Source organism: Gorilla gorilla, chromosome 1, assembly GCF_029281585.2.
Source record: "Gorilla gorilla gorilla isolate KB3781 chromosome 1, NHGRI_mGorGor1-v2.1_pri, whole genome shotgun sequence".
In the NCBI taxonomy this organism is placed as follows: Eukaryota; Metazoa; Chordata; class Mammalia; order Primates; family Hominidae; genus Gorilla; species Gorilla gorilla.
The window spans coordinates 221402559-221421081 of NC_073224.2; positions in this window are offsets into that span (position 1 = coordinate 221402559).

Consider the following 18523-nt stretch of genomic DNA (forward strand, 5'->3'; position numbering starts at 1 on the left):
GCAGTTTGTTATAGCAGCAATAGAAAGCTCATATTACTCCTGTATCAGTAATTGATAAAATAAGTTGACAAAAAATCAGTAAAGATATGGATTATTTGAACAACACTAATGACCAAGACCTAGGGATTCATATCTAAAGAATAGAATGCAGTGAAAATGCATGACTTCTGGAGCCAGGTCATAAAAGGTGATTCAATTTCTGCCCGGGGATCTTTCTGTTTCTCCCTTTAAAAACTCAGTCACTTTGACAGGTGCAGTGGCTCAAGCCTGTAATTCCAGCAAGTTTGGAGGCCAAAGTGGGAGAATCACTTGAGCTCAGGAGTTTGAGACAGTCTGGGTCACATGGTGAGACCCTGTCCCTACCAAAAAAAATAACAACAAAAACAAAAAAGCAAACAAAAAACCCAAAAAACCCAAAAATAGTCAGTGTGGTGGTGGGTACCCATAGTCTCAACTACTTGGGAAGCAGAGATGAAAGGACTGCTTGAGCCCAGGGAGGTTGAGGCTGCAGTGAGCTGTGATTGCACCACTGCACTCCAGCCTGGGCAACAGATCTTGTCTCAAAAACAAACAAAAAACAACCACAAAAGAACCTCAGTCACCATGTTGTGAGGAAGTCCAGGTCACACAGACAGGGTGTGTTTAAGTGTTCTCTCTGACAGTCCCAGCTAAGATCCCAGCCAACAGTCACCATCACCCTCCAGTCTTGTTCACTCACAGGTGATTCTAGCTCCCAGGCTTCAAGCCAGTCCAGCTGATGCTGACTAGTGCAGATATGAGCTGCTGCATGAGCAAATTGCAGATGCGTGAGTGAAATACACACTGTCATCTTTTCTTTCTTCTTTCAATAGGAAAGATGTGTATTTCTCTCTACTGTAAAAGAAGTCTAAGGTAGGCAGTGGACTGAACATGGCAGTTCATCAATATCTGGGACCTACGTTCCTTCTGTCTTGCTAACACCATGTTTGGTTGTCAATTCATGGTCCAGGACAGTTGCTTGAGTACCAAGTATCATGGCATGTTCTGGGCAATATGAAAGGGAAAGGGTGGAAAAAGGCAGGTTTCCTCCCTGTTTAGGGAGGGAAGGCCAGCAATTTTTCTAGGCCAGAATTTGGCCACATCTAGCTACAGGCTATGGGAAAGGAGCTCTTTATCCCAGATGGCCATACATTCAGATAAAAATTGAGGATTCTACTACTGCTGGGGCCAGCACGAGCTGCTGGGGTGAGCAATTAATAATGCTTGTCAGCTAAAATAAGCCTCTATCATGTCTTTTTAAAAAGTTAAGATATTCACATAGCATCTGATATGGTTTGACTCTGTGTCCCCACCCAAATCTCATCTTGAATTGTAATCCGAATTGTGATCCCCACATGTTGAGGGAAGGACCTGGTAGGAAGTGATTGGATCATGGGGGTGGTTTCCCTCATGCCATTCTCATGATAGTGAGTGAGTTCTCATGAGATCTGATGGTTTTAAAAGTGGCACTTCCTCCTTCTCTCTCTCTCTCTCACCTGCCACCATACAAGACGTGCCTGCTTCCCCTTCGCCTTCCATCATTATTGTAAGTTTCCTGAGGTCTTCCCAGCCATGCAGAACTGAGTCAATTAAACCTCATTTGTTTATAAATTATCCAGTCTCAGGTAGTATCTTTATAGCAGTGTGAAAATGCACAAACACACCATCAAATTTACTATTTTAAAGTGTACGACTCAGCAATTCTTTTTGTGTATATTGACAGAGTTGTGCAACTATCATCACTATTTAATTCTAGAATATTTTTATCACCCCAGAAAGAAACTCTGTACACATTAGCAGTCACCTTTCATTTCCTCTTCTCTCTAGCCCTTGGCAACCACTCATATGTTCTGTGTATCTGCATTTTTCCTGTTCTGGACATTTTGTATAAATGGAATCTTGCAATATGTGGTCTTTTTGTGTAGCTCCTTACATTTTGCATAATATTTTCAAAGTTTATCCATGTTGTAGTGTATATCAGTACTTTGTTACTTTTTATGGCTATGCCACATTTTGTTTATCCATTTATCACTTGATAGACATCTGGGCTGTTTCCACTTTTTGGCTGTTATGAATAATGCTGCTATGAACACTCGTGCACAAGTGTTTGTGTGAACATATGTTCTCCATTCTCTTTTGTATATACCTGGGAGTGGAATTGCTGGATCATATGGCAACTCTATTTAACTCTCTGATGAACTTTCAAACTGTTTTCCACAGTGGCTACTGCATTTTACCCCCCCACCAGCAATTTATGAGTTCTGATTTTTTGACATCCTTGCCTACACGTGTTATTTTTTATTTTGAAAGTGTAGCCATCCTAGGGGATGTGAAGTAGTATCTTGTGGTTTCAATTTGCATTTCCCTGATGACTAATGATGTTGAGCATCTTTCCGTGTGCTTGTTGGCCATTTGTATATTTTCTGTGCAGATATGTCTATTAAAAATGTTTGCCCACTTTTCAATTTTTTTTACTATTGAGTTATAGGAATTTGTTATATATTCTGGATAGTAGACCCTTATCAGATATATGATTTGTAAATATTTTCTCTTATTATTGTGTGGATTATCTTTTTACTTTCTTGGTTCTTTCTCCTTCCCTCCCTTCCTTCCTTCCTTCCCTCCTTCCTTTCTTCCCTCCCTCCCTCCTTCCTTTCTCTCTCTCTCTCTCTTTCTTTCTTTCTTTCTTTCTTTCTTTCTTTCTTTCTTTCTTTCTTTCTTTCTTTCTTTCATTTTTTTGACAGAGTCTCACTCTGTCACCAGGCTGGAGTGCAGTGGCACGATCTTGGCCCACTGCAACCTCTGGCTCCCAGGTTCAAGTTATTCTCCTGCCTCAGCCTCCGGAGTAGCTGGGACAACAGGTGCACGCCGCCCTGCCCAGCTAATTTTTGTATTTTTAGTAAAGATGGGGTTTCACCATGTTGGCCAGGACGGTCTCAATCTCCTGACCTCAGGGGATCTGCCTATCTTGGCCTCTCAGAGTGCTGGGTTTACAGGCATGAGCCACTGTGCCCAGCCTACTTTCTTGATAGTGTCTGAACCAGTCAGGGTTTTCCAGAGAAACAGAAACAATAGAAGTAACAGAAAAATATTTCTTTTAAGGAATTGTGGGAACTGGCAAGTCTGAGATTCATAGGGCAAGCCAGCAGGCTGGAAACACAGACAGAATTAATGATGTAATCTTAAGGCAGAATTTCTTTTTTCTTCCACATTCCTCAGGTTTTGTTCTTAAGGCGTTCAAATGATTGGACGAGGCTCACCCATGTTATGGAGGTTTAATCTCCTTTACGTAAAGTCAACTGATTGTAGATGTTAACCACGTCTACAAAATACCTTCACAACAGCATCTAGACTAGTGTTTTGCATAAGTAATGGAATATGGTAGGCTTGCCATGTTGACACATGGAATCAACCATCACAGTGTTGCTTGATGCATAGAAGTTTTCAATTTTGATGAAGTTGAGTTTATCTATTTTTTCTTTGGTTGCTTTTGTTTTAGGTGTCATATTTAAGAAACCATTTCTTTCTTTCTTTTTTTTTTTTTTTTTGAGATGGATTCTTGTTTTGTCGTCCAGGCTGGAGTGCAGTGGCACGATCTCCGCTCACTGCAAACTCTGCCTCCCAGGTTCACGCCATTCTCCTGCCTCAGCCTCCTGAGTAGCTGGGATTACAGGCGCCTACCACCTCGTCGGGCTAATTTTTTGTATTTTTAGTAGAGATGGGGTTTCACCATGTTAGCCAGGATGGTCTCGCTCTCCTGACCTCGTGGTCTGCCCACCTCAGCCTCCCAAAATGCTGGGATTACAGGCGTGAGCCACCGCACCCGGCCAAGAAACCATTTCTTAATCCAAGGTAGGAAAGATTCACACCTTTTTTTTTTTATAGAATTTTATAGTTTTAGGCTTACATTTAAGTTTTTGATCCATTTTGAGTGAATGTTTATATACAATGTGAGGCAGGAATCCAAATTCATTCTTCTGCATGTGATGTTGTCATCTTTTTAAGCTTCTCTGTTCAATTTTCTCCATCTCCTTAAGATTCCAGTAATGTGTTCAGGGTCCTTAGAGGGTGTGAACCCTTGACTGACCAATCTGCTCCTTAATCCAGTTCCAGGTCCCAAACTGGGAGAAAACTGATCTCATCCGCTCTGTTTGGTGGCTTTACTTAGGGCTTGAAAAATAATGGGAGGGGCTGGCACAGGTGAAACTTGGTGTTTTAGAGGGAGTGTCCATAAGTTGATCATGGTAAAGTGCCTAAATTTGTTTGGACTTATAACCTGGCAGGAGAGGCTGCAAGGACCTGCGAAATATAGCCCATGGGCCAAATCTGGCCCTCTGCCTGCTTTGTAAATAAAGTTTTATAGAAACACAACACCTGTTCACTTACATATTGTCCATGCTTGCCTGAGTGCTAGAAGGACAGAGTTAAGCAATTGTGAGAGAGACCATATGGCCTTCAAAGCCTAGAATGTTGACTATCTGGTCCTTTAGAGAAAAACTTAGTTGAACGAAATATAAGTATTTGTTCTATTCAAACTTAGAGAAAATGGACATGTAGCAGGCGCTGTTGGTGCCACACCCAGATCCCTGGCTTCCTTTTTATAGTAGATTGCCCATCCCCCAGGTTCTGTGCAAATTGCTGCCTTCTCAGGAGGAATGACCTGGAATGATTGAAGCCATCCCTCCCGTAACTGGCTGGGGTCAGGCGGTGTGCACCAGAACTCTCTGTGGGATCAGGCGGAAGCTAGACTTCATCTTTTTTTTTTTTTTTTTTTTTTTTTTGAGATGGAGTCTCGCTCTGTCACCCAGGCTAGAGTGCAGTGGTGGGATCTCAGCTCACTGCAAGCTCCGCCTCCCGGGTTCACGCCATTCTCCTGCCTCAGCCTCCCGAGTAGCCGGGACTACAGGCACCCGCCACCATGCCTGGCTAATATTTTTGTCGTTTTAGTAGAGACGGGGTTTCACCGTGTTAGCCAGCATGGTCTTGATCTCCTGACCTAGTGATCTGGCCGCCTTGGCCTCCCAAAGTGCTGGGATTACAGGCGTGAGCCACCGCACTCGGCCTAGACTTCATCTTTAACCGTGTTCCTGTGTGGCTCTTTTTTCCCCTACAGAACAAAGCTATACAGAAGCTAGCTTAAAGGGGTGCACACTGGCCAGATCTGAAGCAATTTGAACCTCAACATAAACTATGTTAAAGGAGATTATAATCCTTGAATAAAAGAGAAGTCCATGAGTCCACATGGATATACATAAATAAATAGATAATGGGGAGAAGCGAAAGGTATTACTGTAGAAGGCCAACTAATAACTGTAGAAGGAATGATAAAATTAGGAAATCACCATTTGGCAACCATCACAGTAATAACTAATTTCTGCCAAGAAATATCAATGGCTACTAAAACCAGTGGGTGAAAGTTTGATGAGGCACAGGTTACTTACAGAGTCTCAAAATATCTCACCACAAAATACTTGTTACTTATATAGGGAAAAGAGTAACTTTACATGCAGAAAGCTGGCAGATGCTACCTCAATCAAGTGATCAATGCTGCCAGTAATGGGACACATCAAAATTGCATGTCACCTGACAGGATGCAATGAGAAGAACACAGCAGCACTTTTGTGATAAGTCCTGCCAAAATGCATAACTTGAATCTAATTATGGAGGAACATTAGACAAACCCAAATGGAGGGATGTTCTACAAAATATCTGGCTGGAAATCATTGAAAGTGTCAAGGTCATGAAAGTCAGTGGAGTTGCTGCAGATTGAAGGAGACGGAAATGACCTCTGGTGATGCATGTAATGTAGGACCCTGATTGGATTAGTTTGCTACAAAGGACATTATTGAGATAGTTGGGGTTGGCAGGTTGCGTGGTTGTAACATATCAATATTAATTTCTAGATTTTGATGGTTGTATTGTGGTTATGTGGGAGGATGTCCTTATTTGCAGGGAATAAATAAATACTAAAGAATTTGAGAGTGTTGAAGCATCCTGTCACCAATCTGCTCATAGAGAAAAAAGTTCAGAAGAAAAGGTTTTGGGACTATTCTTGCCACTCTCCAGTTAACTTGAAATTACTTCAAAAGAAAAAGAGAAAAGAAAACAGCCATTATCTCATGGTCCATTCCTTCTGCTTCACCCCTGAGAAAAAGAATTCCAGTGGAGAGAAACATTAGCAGTTGTACACCAGTGAAGCTGGTACCTCTCTTCCCTACACTTTCTGCAGGGACCCCACGCTGTGTACAGCCCCTCGGTCTTAATACCTTTGACTCTGCCTGAGGGCTTTCTCTGGGTGCCCACAAGCAGCAGGAAGAAGCGTCAGGAAATTCCAGTCCCTCCCCTCTTGCCCAAGAACAGCTCTCAAACACTGACTGATGGGAGCCAGTGATTAAATACCCCAATCCCCTCTCTTCTCTGGTGGGATAACTCAGGTATGCTTTGCACTGGCTTCCCTGACTTCCCCAACAGGATTGAGTCTCACACACACTCTTTAGTGATTTTTTTCCATTCCTTGTTTTACTCCACACTCCACTATCCATGTTTCTTGGAATTGAAATGGGAGAGTTCCCCGACCCACCTCGCAGGATGTGCGGCAGGGGTGTGTCTTGTCTGTTCAAGCACATGCGCAAACCCCTTATGGGAGGGGGAGCACGCAGACAGGCAGGTGCAGGAACCAGGGCGAGTGTTTTTGGGCTCCGGCCCCAGGGTAGCATCTAGGGGTGGATGCCTGTTAATTTCAAAGCCCCAGTGGGTAGTCTACAGTGGTCTGTTAGCTCTGCCATCCAAAGATGGCTTAAGCGTTAACCAGCTCAGTGCCCTCTTGCTACCCGGGTTCTTGTCCGGCATCCAGGAAGAATCAGGTCATGTGTGGACTTGAAGGATGGTGAATGTGGGGATTTTATTGGGTGATGGAGGTGGCTCTCAGCAGGATGGATGGGGACCTGGAAAGGGGAAGGAGTGGGAAGATATTCCCCTGGAGTTTGGCCATTCTATGGTCAATTTCCTCTCTGACTGTCCCCAGTCAAACTTCTTTCAATGTTCAGATGTCCCTTCTCTTTTCTCCTTCTCTTCTGTGCCACTCTTCTCTTCCTTTGCTCTTCTGTTCATCTGCTTGTCTGCTTGTGGAGCCTGGGGTTTGGGAATTATATGGGTACAGGGTAGGCGGGCATGGCAGGCCAAAAGGTAACATTTGGGCACTAAATTCCTGTTCTCATTTAGGGCTGTGGGTTTTCAGGCCTGAGGTTGGGGCCTTTGCCGGGGAACTGCCCTCTTTTACCCAGTATTTCCTTGCCTCCTGCCTCCTGCCTATATCAGAATCACCTCCTTCATGAACTATTTTGCACTCAAACCCTTTTGTCAGAGTCTGTTCTTGGGAACCCCAATTGAAGACTCTCTCTGTTGTGTCACCTATTTATTGTCTTCATAGCATTTCTGACTATCCAAAATGGTCTTCTTTCTTTATTTATTTGTTCTGTGCTTGAAACAGGATCTGAAGCTGGGTGGGTGCTCAGTGAGTATTAGTGAAATGAATGAGAGAAGAGTGTTTTTCCATCTGGATTCCCAGAGGTCCATGGCATTGCTTCAAGGTCCCACCCACTAGTCAAGGGAGAAGCTCAGCTGGGGGACTCTGTCTCTGGGCCAGACCCCCTCAACCCAGTAAAACTCTGGGCTATACAGGTTGTAGTTTCACTTGAAATTGAAGGAGATCAGAATATGCCACTCCAAGGCTGGGCATAGTGGCTCATGCCTATAATCCCAGCATTTTGGGAGGCTGAGGTAGAACTGCTTGAGGCCAAGAGTTTGAGACCAGCCTGGGCAACACAGCAAGACCCTGTCTCTACAAAAATTAAAATTAGCCAGACATGGCAGTACACACCAGTAGTCCCAGTTACCTGGGAGGCTGAGGCAGGAGGATCACTTGAGCCCAGGAGTTGGAAGCTGCAGTGAGCCATGATTGCATTGAAGCCTGGGCAACAGAGTGAGACCGCATGTCTACCAAAAAAAAAAAAAAAAAATGCCACTCCAAAACATGAAGAAAACTGAGACTCAACAGATGAAGGAAGCGTTCTCTGGCCTCCCCTTATCTGCCTAAAAGCAGGGCATAAATTTCTCTTTGAGTAATGGGTTCCCTCACACTCCTGTTCCAGGAGAGAGGAGGACTTTTTATCATCAAAGACTGGGAGTTGACACCAAGATGAGTTTGTCATAAACAGATTTCACTCAAATAGTCTTTATCTTCTGTCATTTTCCCCATATATTTTCTAGTTACTTCCCATAACTTCTTATCCCTTGAACCCCAACCTTTTTTCCTCTCTTAAAAGAGTATATAAGTCCCCAAGTCTAACCACTTCTTTGAGTTTCAATTCTCTGTGAACTCCTGGGTACATGAATATTAATAAAAATGGTATCATTCCTCTTGTGAGTCTATCTTTTTTGTTACTTTAATTTGCAGACTTCCAATCACTGAACCAAAGAGAGTAGAGGAAAAGTTTTTCCTCTCCAGCAGAATATAAACAAGCAAAGAAAAAAAATTTTTTTTAAAGCTTAAAACCGCAAAGCAAATGCACCCAGCTTATTTGTCAGAAGACACTTGAGATTAGAGAACTTTGGCCCCCTGTTGCCCAGCTAGTTGGTAGCAGAGCCCAGGTGATATGGTTTAGCTGTGTCCCCACCCAAATCTCAACTTGAATTGTGTCTCCCAGAATTCTCACTTGTTGTGGGAGGGACCTAGGCGGAGGTAACTGAATCGTGGGGGCGGGTCTTTCCCATGCTATTCTTGTGATAGTGAATAACTCTCATGAGATCTGATGGGTTTATCAGGGGTTTCTGCTTTTCCTTCCTCCTCATTTTCTCTTGCTGCTGCCATGTAAGAAGTGCCTTTTACCGCCTGCTGTGAATCTGAGGCCTCCCCAGCCATGTGGAACTGTAAGTCCAATTAAACCTCTTTTTCTTCCCAGTCTCGGGTATGTCTTTATCAGCAGCATGAAAACCGACTAATACACCAGGTTCAAGGCGATGCTGTTCTCATTCCACAAATACAGTGTTGGCTGAATCAGTCAGCAGGATGCCTGGTCCTCCCAAGCCTCCGCTGAGCCTAGAGTCTATCTCCTCATTCGATCAAATCTGGGGGAAGGCCAGAGTGAATCTACCTCCCATTTACAGACATAAACTTACTCATTAACTCTTCATGTAACTCTATGAGATAGGCATTACCCCTACTTTGTAGATGCCAAAATTAAGGCCTAGTGAGAATTAATGAAAATTACCTAAATATCTGAATATAGGGGACTGCTTTCGGTGAATTGCTACATTATTCCTTTCAAGAACATGTGGTGATACAAACTAACTGTTGGCAAAGTGTTGCCAAGCACTGGTCCTGCTGGATCCTCCTTAACTGGAGAAATAAGGCTTATCTGCAATTAGCTCATTCATTGTGTGCAAATGGTACTAATAGCTTGAAAACAGTGTGTTCTCTTAAGTAGGTTAAACATTCCCTTCTGTAATCTTGTTTATACTATTAATTCGAGCAACAAACTCTTCTTTTTTTCTTTCTTTTTTTGAGACAGAGTCTCATTCTGTTGCCCAGGCTGGAGTGCAGTGGCGTGAACTTGGCTCACTGCAACCTCCGCCTCCTGGATTCAAGCGATTCTCCTGCCTCAGGCTCCCCAGTAGCGACTACAGGCATGCGCCACCACACCCAGCTAATTTTTTATTTTTAGTACAGACAGGGTTTCACTATGCTGGCCAGGCTGGTCTTGAACTCCTGACCTCAGGTGATCCACCCGCCTCAGCCCCCTCAAAGTGCTGGGATTACAGGCGTGAGCCACCGTGCCTGGCCCAAATTCTTTTTTTATGGAGCAAGACAAACTCCAGCCAGGCCAGGCTGGGAGAAGGATTACAAATTGTCACTCATTTGAGATGAGACAGGGAGGTGTTGACAAGTGCTTGCCAAACTCACTAATGGGAACCCATGGAACAGAGGGCCAGCCAGATTCAGCATCACCTGAATTATTAAGCATTTGTTGAGAGATGAAAATGGCTTCTTTTCTACCACCTGGAGAAACTCAAACTTTTTGCCAACGAAGTCTTGCCAACTGGATGTCCTGCTGGGCCTACTTTAATGAACAGATAAGACTCCATTTTAATTAGCACACTAATTGTTTCCATGCAAATGAATGTGGGGAAAGATCTTGCAAACAGTTTATTTCCTTAAGTGGGTTACCATGGTGCCCCCTATAGCCCTGTGTAGGGGGCTCCATTGCACAGCCAACTGTTTTGTTCATTGAAGAGCACAAATCCAGCTCATCAAGCATCTCCTGAACACAGCCCCTGTGCTGGGCTCTGTGCAAGAGTTGGGGAATAAACCACACCCAGACCCTATCTTCTAGGAGCCCACTGTAGAAGTCAAAGGTGAGAGTTGCTGAACTCTGTTGGGTAGAGCTCCTGGTTGTAAGCAACAGAAATAAATTCAGGATAATTGATACAAAACAGATGTATTGGAGAGGTTAGGGGCAGAGGCAGGCCAGGCAGCAGGAGCCATCTTGTAGGTACGCTGCCACTACTCAGACTCACCTCTGCCTGCCCCTGTGTCCTTGTGGCATCAAGGCCATTGCCTCTTGCCCGGATGACCTCTGTATTCTTCTCGCTGGTATCCTGACTTCCTCTCTGGCCACCCCCCAATACATTCTCTCCATGGCAACCAGAGGACACATTTAAAACTGAAACTAGACAATGCCACTGAAGGAAACCAAAATATTTCTCTCCAACATAGGATTTATGGGTCTTTGTTAAAATACTATTCAGGCAAAACTCCTAAGCCACTGCCTTAAGAGAGAAATACTTTTGAACTGAAGCCTCACCCACATGATGGGTATAGGATGTGTTAATAAACTTCAGTTTGTTTTTCTTCTGTTAATCTGACTTTTGTTTTCAGGAGAGTATCTCAACTATGGGCCTAAGAAGAGAAAGAAAAAAAATTGTGTTTTCTTCCCTAGACCACCAGTGTGCGCCAAAACCTCTGAAGACCCAGTGTACAGAGTTTGGTTTTCAATATTCTTCTCTAAAAAAATAACCACTGCTACCTGGAGAAATGTCTGGTCCTAAGACTGGGCTGGAAATACTGAAGATGAGTCTGCGTCAGAGAGTAAGAAAATGCTAAAAAGAAATCAGTGAGGGTGTACCAAAAGGACAGAGGTGCCAACTGAAAGAGCTCCTCATGGCCCAAACTAGATAATCTGACTAAGGAATTAAACAATGTAGTATTGCAGTATAACTCAAAGTATAAAGGAAATATCTTCTGATATCTGTATCTATAATATCTATGAGTCTGTACTGATATAAATAGATGATTGAATAAGTAAATAAATAAGGAAGAATAGATGAATCTGCCACACAGACGAGTTCCAAATAATTTTTGTAGATACTCCCTGCATCAAGGAGGCAGAACATGACACTCCACCCTATAAGCTGCAAACAGTGACTTCCTTCTCTAGGGTAGAGTATGGAAAGGGGAAAAAAGAATAGGTTCACAGCAGAGAAATGTGGCAAACACCACCTCAGCCAGGTGATCAAGGTCCACATCAACAGTAATAAGTTGTGTTAGTAGCATGCACTCTTAATATCATATGAGGAGAAGGGCATTTTACCTCTGTGGTCTTCCTCCTAAAACCCGTAAGCCCAGTCAAGAAACCCATAACTCCATGAGAAAAACATCAGCCAAAACCATGTTGAAAAGACAGTCTACAAAACACTTGACCAGCAGTCCTCAAAACTGTCAAGAACACCAAAAACAAGGAAGCTCTGGAAAACTGAGGTAGGAAATGAGATTTAGCTCTAGAGGTGGGGCTCGGACACTAGACCAAAGTGAGGACTAGCTAAAACAGGTCAGGGTGGAAGCAGCTTTCTGTAAGACCCGCCCGTCAGTGTGCCTTGTCAGTTTACCATGGCCACCTGGAAGTTACCACCCATTTCCATGGCAACAACCCAACAACCTGGAAGTTGCCACCCTTTTTCCTAGAAATTTTTGCATAAACCACCCCATTTTCTTTTTTGAGGTGGAGTCTTGTTCTATCGCCCAGGCTGGAGTGCAATGGCATGATCTTGGCTCACTGCAACCTCTGCCTCCCGGGTTCAAGCTATCCTCCCACCTCAGCCTCCCAGTAGCTGAGATTACAGGCATGTCCAGCTAATTTTTGTATTTTTAGTAGAGATGGGGTTTTGCCATGTTGCCCAGGCTGGTCTGGAACTCCTGACCTCAAGTAATCCACTTACCTCAGCTGGGATTACAAGCATGAGCCACTGTGCCCTGCCAAACCACTCCATAATTTGCATGTAATTAAAAGTGGGTATACATATGAGCATGGAGCTGCCTCTGAGCTGCTACTCTGGGTGCACTACCTATGGGGTAGCCCTGCTCTGCAGAGAGGATTACCGCTGCTGCTGCTGCTGTGCACTGCTGCGTCAATAAAAGTTGCTGTTTATCACCATTGGTTCACCCTTGAATTCTTTCCTGGGTGAAGAACCCTCCCAGGATAAGCCCCAACTTGGAGGTTTGCCTGCCCTGTATCAAAACCATCACTACCAAGAAAAGCCTAAGAAGACATGACAACTAGAAGTAATGCAGTGTCTTGGATGGAACACTGGAGTACAAAGGACATCAGATAAAAGGGAAATCTGAATCAAGCATGGACCTTAGTTAATCATAATGTATCAATGCTGGCTCCTTAGTTGTGACAAGTGAACCATCCTAATGCAACATGTTAGCAATAGGGCAGCGGTCCCCAACCCTTTTGGCACCAGGGACCGGTTTCGGTTTCGTGGAAGACAATTTTTCCATGAACTGGGGTGGCAGGGGATGGTTTCAGGATGAAACTGTTTCACCTCAGATCACCAGGCATTAGATTCCCATAAGGAGCATGCAACTCAGATCCCTTGAATGCACAGTTCACAATAGGGTTCGTTCTCCTATGAGAATCCAGTGTTGCTGCTGATCTGACAAGAGGCAGAGCTCAGGCAGTCATGCTCACTCGCCCATCGCTCACCTCTTGCTATGCGGTCTGGTTCCTAACAGGCCATGAACCAGTACCAGAACCCCAACAGGGGTTGAGGACCCTTGCAACAGGGGAAACTGGGTGTGGGGTATGTGCAATGTATTATCCTTGAAACTTTCCTGTACATTTAAAACTATTGTAAAATAAGATATTTATTGTAAAAATTAAGTAAACAAAATCTGCTGAAGGCTTCTCAGTGGACTAGGAATAAAATTCACCCTTCTTATCTTGGCTGACAACACCTGTGTAACCTGGTCTCCTATCCCCTCTCTGGCCACATTGGCCTTCACTTGGGCTAGGACACAGGGCCTTTGCTCTTGGTGTTCCCTCCCCTAGAGTGCTCTTCCTCTTGTGCCTCTCTCTCTCTCTCATCTTCCCTCCCTCCCTTTCCCCCACCCCACACTTCCTCCCTCTTGGCCAAGTCCTCCTTATTGTTCACATCTCAGCTTAAATGCCACCTGTTTGGGGAAGCCACCTTGAGAACTATCTTAAGTGTACCCCCTCTGTCACTCTCCACCCCAGCATTACATTTGATTCCTGCACTGAATCTGTGCCAATCTCCCATCATTTTCTGTAATTGTTCACCTGTTTAATTCTCAGCATCCCTAGCACAATGGGCTCAGCCATTCACAACAGTTCCCCTGGCACCTTGCAAGTAGTACTGGTTTAATGAACATCTGATGGATGAAGGGTGGAACCCATGCCTGTCAATTTGACAGGCAGATGTGCTAGGCTTGTCACTCCCTTTGTGGACCTTGCTGCCTCTGGAAACCTTCCCTGATGCCCACTTTGCACCCAAGCCTTCGTCTTCCAATCCTCCGTACTCCCATTCATCCCTGTGGTTAAAGCAACGTGATGCTTCTTAAATACAGTCCCTGTCCTGGGTGTCAAACAACCTTGAAGCGATTCTTACTCCATGATCGCAGTTACTTAGTTCCACGTACCCAAAAGTGCCTGTCATTGCATAATTAGGACGCACGATGGAACAAAATCATCCCCATATTTTATACCTCTATCATTTCCAACCTATATTTTTGTTACAACACCAAAAGTAATTCATGTAGCAAGAGGATGGAGGGAGTACCTGGAGAACAGAGAGGGTGATTTTCCTTTTGTCTTTCCCCATGGCAATAAGGAGGGAGCGCTGGTGACTTAGAGAAGAAAGCTATTCATCATGTCCTCTGGAGAGGGCAGATTCTCTTGCCCTGGAGCATCCCACTGAGCTGGGTGCCGCGTTGTTTGTGGAACTTTCCAGAATGAATGAAAACCAGTATGTCTTTGTGCTTAAGGCACATTTCCAATTTTCTGTGCTGACTGAGCAAAGAACTTCCTCATCCTCATGAAGGATGCTTTGCAAAGTTAAAGACAACTTTTACTTATGGAGGGAGCGGGAGACAGAGGGGTATCCTTTAATGCGTGCAGAGTTTCAGCCTGGGATGATGAAAAAGGAGATGGATAATGATGGTGGTTGCATGACCATGTGAAAGTCCTTATTGCCACTGAAGTGTGTACACTTAAAAATAGCAAAAGTGGTAAATTTTATCTTATGTATAAGATCCCATTTTTTATTTTTAAAATTATGGGTAATAAGAAACTGGAAATGAAGTCAAAACAATAACAAATTACTTCTGGGAGGAAATTATTTTTACTGTCTTCTTGGGCTTCTCTGGATTTTTCCAATTGCATATTCTACAATAAATGTTTGTGTATCTTTTGTAATCACATACAACACAAATAGATGCACTGTTGTGAATGCACTTTATGCCACTGAATGGCATGCTTTAAAAGTGTTTACAATGGTATGTTTTGTGTTATATGTATTATGCCACAATAGTGTTTTTTTTAAAAAGACAATCTGTACGAAAGACATTACTTGCCTGGGCTTTTGAGGTTGATATTATCCTAATTTGTCACCATCTTCCACCATCCACCCCACTGCGTCATCCAGGGGAGAGAGACCAAATTTAGGAACTGAAAGCAAGTGGTCAAAAGGTACCGGATATGGGTTTAAATGTTTCTGGGTACAACTGAGGAAGCTAAACACTTAACCCCAGGGTGTGTGTGGTGCCTGATACTGGCTCCCTCAAATCTGATTCTATAACAGGAGTTTTTGTTTTGTTTTTAAAAGAATTCACTCAGAACGTATTCTGATTCAAATTGAGGCCAGGTTAAAGCTGACCCTCATTTTATCTACAAAGTGAAGATTGCTGAATGTGATCGTATAAACATGATTGCAGGAGAAAGAATCAAAAATCTTTAGAGGATAAACTGTTTTCAAGAACACAAAGAAACCACATCACTTTGACACTCATTGCAAATAAGATACATTATATCTGTGTAGTGTTTTTAACCTTCTAAAGTATATTCATGGTTTTTATTTATTGTACTACCAAGCAAGTCATGTGGAAGTGGCTTTTCTTTTAAGATAAAAGATTCCAGAGCCCATCTGAATGCCGCTTGGAATCGTCCAGGAGCTAGTGGAGGATTGTCGGTGCCTGTGTAGGGCTGTCTGTGGTGTGAAGCCCTCAAGAAGGTAGAGAGGGGCAGGTTTGAGGGGAAAGAAGGGTGCAGCTCCTCTATGGTCTCACAAAGGGAGGAGGAGTAGGTAGGAGCACCAGCCAGGAAGACTGGAGTGATATTATTACAGGGATGTTATCAAGGTAGGTACTGCTGGTGGAAACTGGGGCTCAGTCCTACCAGGAAATCTGGGAGCCAGTGCAGAACATGAACCTAGGAGTTATCTCACCCCAGGGTTGAGGGAGCTGGGGTATTTACACACCAACTCCTGCCTGTCATTGGTTCGGGGATCCTCTAGGTAGCAACAATCCCCAGGTAATGGCAACAGAACACCTTTCAGCAGCGGGGAGGCTCTTGGGGGCAGACTGCAGGTGCTCTATCCCAAGATAGTTGGCCGATAGAGTGGCTGTGCTCAATAGGTGTCAGTGATTGCTTTTCAAGGAGCTAATCTCTTGAGCTTTTTGTAAAGATCCTCCTCTGAGGTGGCTCAGAGTTTTCCCCCTGTAGACATTGGTTCCTGGGTCATAGAAAAGACCCAGCTGAGGGCTAGCACCAAGCCCCTTGGCCAGGCAGGCACCCAGGGGGTCCCCAGTGCCCTAGTCTGGCTAGACCAGAGCCAGGTCCCTATGACTGAATAAGGAAGAACCCAGGATTTGGAGTCAGGCAGACCTGGGCGGTGGAGGTGTGGGGTCGGTCTCCCAGCTCTTCTATCTTATAGGCACGTGACCCTGGGAATGAGATTTCACTTTCTTGAACTCTAGTTTCCTCAACTGCAAAGTGATGATATATCACAGGATTGTTGTGTCACTTACCTATTGTGGTGTTGCAAACCATTCCAAAATTGACTGGCTTAAAACCACAACTATCTATTTCTCTCATGAGCCTGTGGATTGGCAACTGGGGCTGGGTTCAGCTAGGTGGTTCTTCTGCCAGTCTTGGTTAGGTTCTGCCAGTCTTGGTTGGGTTCTTTCAGGTATCTGCGGTTGGTCAGCTGGTGGTCAGTGGCCTCACTCACAGGTTGGGGGTTTGGCTGGCTGTTGACTGGGGTAACTGGTAACTGGCTGTTGACTGGGGTAACTGGTCTATGGGTCTCTCATCATCCCACAGCCTAGTCTGGGCTTGTTCACATGGTGGCAGTCTCGTGATTTCTAAGAGCCACAAGAGAGCACATCCAATGCCCTAGCAATTTTCAAGCCTCTGCTTATGTCAAATTTGTTACTGCCCCACAGTGGCCAAAGCAAGTCACATGACCAGATTCAAGACATGGAAAAATTGATGGGAAAGGGAGAATTTGGCCAGAGACAATATAAGTAAAGCTCTTATTAGTCTTGTGTTTTATAAATGTATTGACAATGATTACATGCCTTATTCCAGTTTTTTAGCAGTAAAAAGTAGGTGTTATAATTACTAATAATCATTAAATCAATAGGTAATTTTTGTGCAGGGTCCTGTCTCCACTTCCTCTTCTATATCATGAAGATAATTGCTCTGTCAGACAGTGATGTATTGAGGGAAGAGTGAGGGAAGAACAGTAAAGTATTTGCACAGAGCCTGGTGAGAGGAACTCTATTTATTATGGTATAAAATTTGCGTCTCCTCCCTGCACACAAAAAAGCAATGCAAACTTGATCGCTTTTTCATTTTTGTTTTCACATCTCACATTTCAAAAAACCCCAGGGTCAGAGCTGTTTGTGGAGACTTTCCTCCAGGCTGTCCTTTCTTCTCGCTCCCTGAAGGTACCTCCTCCCTTTGTGTTTCATGCTCTGCCTTCTGCCCCAGCCTAGGGGCTGCTCCTGGCTGAAGCCACAGCTTCAGGGGGATCCGAGGGGCACCCTAGGGCCACAAGGCCCTTTCCAGTAAGGATTACAAAGATGGGAAGTGCTGGCTGCCTCTGTCTGTGGCCTTTAATATTTGCAGCTCAGACACAGCCCAGCACACTCCCAGTTCCCCCAAGTGGCGATTTCTCCCAATCTGTGAAAGAAGGGAGCCCCCTCCATCTCGCATTTTCTCAGGGTTCCCAGGGGCCTCTGAGCAGCTTCTGAAGCTCCACAGCTCTGACTGACACCCCCTGGAAATTGCTTAATGCTTTCAGCCTGAGGAAACTCAAATCAGCCAGTCAGTCAATCCTGAACTACTCTGGAAGAGCAGAGTGGAGTCTCACAGTCTCAAAACCTGGATGGTGTAAAATATGAGTAACTTTTACGTTGAGCATCCCCTGCCCCAGACCTTCTGAGACAAGAAGAGGCCGCTGCAGCTTAATTCTCAACCTTCCTCCTCCAGGGCCAGGATGAAAGAGAGCAGGAGGTGGTGAGGATGGTAAAAGAAAACCTCCTCCTCTGAACTGGCTTAGGGCAGCCCCGCTGCAGGCGACAACTGTTCTTCCAAGACCTACTTTAACAAATTTTTATTTTTATTTTACTTTTATTTATTTTTATTTTTTGAGACAGGGTCTCACTCTGCCACCTAGGCTCGAGTGCAGTGGCATGATCTCAGCTCAAGGCAACCTCTGCTTCCCAGGCTCAAGTGAACCTCCCACTTCGGCCTCCCAAGTAGTTGGGACCACAGGCACACACCATCACGCCTGGCTAATTTTTGTATATTTTGTAGAGATGGGATTTTGCCACATTGCCCGGGCTGGTCTTGAACTCCTGGGCTCAAGCAATCCTCCTACCTTGGCCTCCTAAAGTGCTGGGAGTACAGGCATGACTGCAAGTAGTACAAGATGTAGTAGTAGCAGTTCCTGGGCCGGGAGCTTTCCTTCTATTATTTTGTTAGTTCTCACAATATCCTCTTGAGGCTGGCAGTGGCAAACCCATTTCACAGATGCAGGTATCGAGGATCAGAGAATTTAAGAATATGTCCTTTGAGTTCAAAGTTCAAAGATGGAGCACAATTGATTGGTGTGGGTGGAGACAGGGTTGGAGGCAAGGCTGTTG